The sequence below is a fragment of the Anneissia japonica genome, unplaced genomic scaffold (genome assembly GCF_011630105.1).
Source record: "Anneissia japonica isolate Jap-2015-1 unplaced genomic scaffold, ASM1163010v1 scaffold288057_len103349_cov133, whole genome shotgun sequence".
Classification (NCBI taxonomy): Eukaryota; Metazoa; Echinodermata; class Crinoidea; order Comatulida; family Comatulidae; genus Anneissia; species Anneissia japonica.
This window is the reverse complement of record NW_022691552.1, coordinates 14201-17991: the sequence shown is the minus strand read 5'-3', so window position 1 is coordinate 17991 and position 3791 is coordinate 14201.

The window sequence follows — 3791 nt, the reverse complement described above, 5'->3', positions numbered from 1 at the left end:
CCTGTGTTTTTAATTCTAATTTCGTTGGAATTTATCAAAACTCCCTAAAATGCGCAATTTTTAGAGGAAATTGGCGAATGTCAACAAGAAATTTGAGGTTTTTAGGCATTTTCAGAGGATGAAAAGGGCATTTATAAAGGGGTGGGGAAGATTTTCCAAAGATAGATATTTTCCCCTTGTCCCCCAGTGGTTACGCCATCGGGCAGCATAGATCAAAGGAGTTATATGACAGTTTTTGAAGTGGAGGAGGGGTTGCAGGGTGTTGTGAGTCTGGTCATTATGATATCTTTCTTTTTATTCTTGTCTTTATTTTTCTCTTCTCTTTTTCTTTTCCTTTCCTTTTCTTTTCCTCTACTTTCTCTTACCCTTCCTCTTCCCTCTTTCTTTTCTCTTATTACCCAGCCCGGTACGACGACTTGCTCAGCCCGGTAAAAACTATCAGGGGAGGGGCAGTTCCCCCCTCCCCCCAATGAAAAATACTTTTCTACGCCACTGGCTACAATCTCCGCATATAAGCACTCTGAGTGTATCTACAGATAAGACCATCGCTTAACCAAAAATTATCCAGGCTCAACGCATTGCATTCAGTAATCCCACTAGGAATGGTGTTTCAAAAGTTTAGATCAATATCAAATGGAATACACAACAAGAAATTATATGACCTGCGTCTGCTCATAAAACCCGACAGTTCCCCCTCTCATTATCCCCTGTGTTCCGCCTCGCATGATACGATCACAAATTAATTTACGGTGCTATTATTTCAATCGTTATATATCATTGTTCTTAGTACAGTATATGCGCAACACTGAATACCTGGCCATACCCAATCAGTCTGCAGGCCCCGGGTACGTGGGTGGCAGGTATGACGGGTGCGCACCTTCCTCCTCCCCAATTGCCAAATGTCCAAATTTTCCGAGTTAGAAAATTCAGGTCACAACTGTCTCACACGTCCCAGAAATCCATCCACCGAAACTCCTTTCTATGGTTTCACTAAAATTACCTTTATGTTCTCGTTTAGGCCTATGTCTGCGAGTGCCATTCCTCTGGCCTTCTAGAGGTCCCATAATCATAAACACTTTCTTACCTCAGCCCCACCCATCTCACTCTTGCCCCTTCATATTCCTGGACCGCCACTTATAAAACGTTTAATACTGTTCAAGAGCCGAAGTCCCGCACAATTTTCATTATTCTATGTGATAAAAGATAGAAATCAGAGGTTTTCACAGCGTTATAATTTCACTTTAAAAAAATAAAAAAATAAAAAATTAACGCAATGTGTAAACAAGAAAATAAATTCATTTATTTATTTAAGGCCTATTTATTTATTATGTTCCGTTTATATTATTGCTTTATATTATTTTTCTTTAATAGATCATGTAATTGTTTAATCACATTTCTGTCACCTATATTTTCTATCATTGTGTTTTTAGAATGCGTGCGTCCATGATGGACCTGAAACTTGACTTTTGTCAATAAATTTTGTGTTAAAGTTAGGACTATATAGTAAAGTGTTGCTGAAGCTTATAATTAGTTTGACTCACCGTTAAACGGTGCACCATCACCGAGTCTAATTAAACGGGACAATGACCAGAGTGATTTCTGAAATATTATCCTCTCATCATTTAATAAGAAAAACGAGTATAGTGCCTATTCGTCGCTGCCAGCCAGTGTGTTAACAGGAACATTCATGAAATATTCTACTCTTCACTCTTAAAATCAGGCTCCGGAGGAAAAAAAATTGATATTTTGTAGAACTGATTTTTCTAAGACAGAAAAATGTAGTTTGATCAAAAACTGAGCAACGGTGAATGAGATAGAAATTTTTGAATATTTAAAAACTGGGGGAAAAGGAGCGTAACCACCCATTTTTACATCTTTTTCCCCCAGTTTTTAAGTATGCTATAACAACTGCCTTAAGATTCTAAAGAAACCTAAGTTTTGCAGTGCTAGTGATCTCTTTGCCACCGTGACTGGCTTACCGTCATTTGGTGATATATGAGAAAGTCGGTTTTTAACTGTCTGACTAGAATTGATAAGTCTACAAATATACTTGTGAAGTGCATAAATGTACATGTTTTAAAACATTCTAGATTATGGTTAACATGGTGTAAGGTGCTTCATTGTTAATATTACAATGTACAATGTATTTTTATAACTTAGGCACACCTGCTCACGGTTATTTAAATTTTTCTTATATATTCATACTTATTTGTGTGCTATATGGATATGATATCTGAAATAAAAAGTTGATTGATTTTGATTGATTGATATGTTTCTATATTTATTTTATGTAAATATTAAAACTACTGTATTAAGAACAGGCTCGTGCATCTTGACAGGAGCAATCGGATAAGACCGACATAAGAATACCATGTGCTGTTCTGAAAGACTCATGATTGCGGACTACAAGTGGAAAATATATACTGCACTCAGCCCCGTCCATTGTATGCCATATTCGGAGATTTGCATTTGAACATTATTGTGATTTATTTATCTGTTTGCTCAAATATGATTTAAAAAGATTAACTTAATTGCATTAATTAGGCCTATACTAATTTCTAAAAGATGTCAAAAATTATCGTATAACAGTCTTCTGTATTTCAATTAATTTTTTTTTTTTCAATTAAGTTTTTTATTTTAATTTTAGAACTGGTACTGTGGTATCATGGGCATTTATAATGCGCATCTTCCCCGCGGTTTAGTAGGCCCTATGAAGTTACTCCGGAGTACGCACCATTAAGTTGTTAATATGTGCCACTGTTGTAAAAATAATCAATCAATTTCAATTGAATTGAACAACTAATACATTATGCATTATGTTGTACGATGTAAAAACGCGGAAGAAGAGACGACGACTATGGTTCTTGCCTGTATGGTTGGTAGAGTGATGTTACCGAAGGCAATCGTAACTGCATCTGTGGCGGCGATTGCCTTCCATATTATGATGGCGCAGTGACGATTAATAGACTATTCGCACGCTGCCGTGCAAACAGTCACATCAAATCTTTCTGTTCACGTGATTATACCATAGTCAGGAGTCAGGTGGTGGCACTGGACAACTTACCGGTACCCGTTTACAGACCTGTGACATTGGTAATATGATCATAATATGATGCAGTTTTGACGTCTACGCCATATGCATCAAAATAAACAATGAACCAAATTATATCTTCAGTGTTTTGCATTTTACTACTAGCTACTACAGTCGTGGTTAAGGTGATCTCAGAAGATAAATCAGAGTCTGGAAAAGGAGGAAGTACGAAGACAAGTGAAAATGCCGAAGCCGACAAAGCCCTGGAAATTTGTATCTTTATTTAGGCTATGCCTGTTTAGATCGACCCGTTTAGATCAGCTGGTAGATGCTACCATGCTAGGGCCTACTAGTAGTTAAGTAGGTTCAGCTCTTGATTCAGGGAGTGGTACTACTAGGTCTGGCTTATGCCTGTATTAAATTTTGAATTTTGAGTGTGTTTTGGCTCGCATGATAAAATAATTTTAGAAAAGAGGCAGCGCACTTTTCATGTTTTTAAATATCGTTATAAAAAAAAGTAAATTATTAGATTTAGTAGAGACAGACATATGGAGGGCCTAGGCTAGCTGCCTAGTTCTGTGGTACTACACCTTTAGTTATATCAATTACTGTACAGTATTTGATTCCCAGTGTATATAGCCAAGGCAAGTTACTGGTTTTTGCATTTGCTTGTCTTCATTTTCTGTTTTATCTTAATAATATTTATTGTGTAAAGTATTCCTATAAAGATAAGGTATCGCCAATATTTATATCAATAACT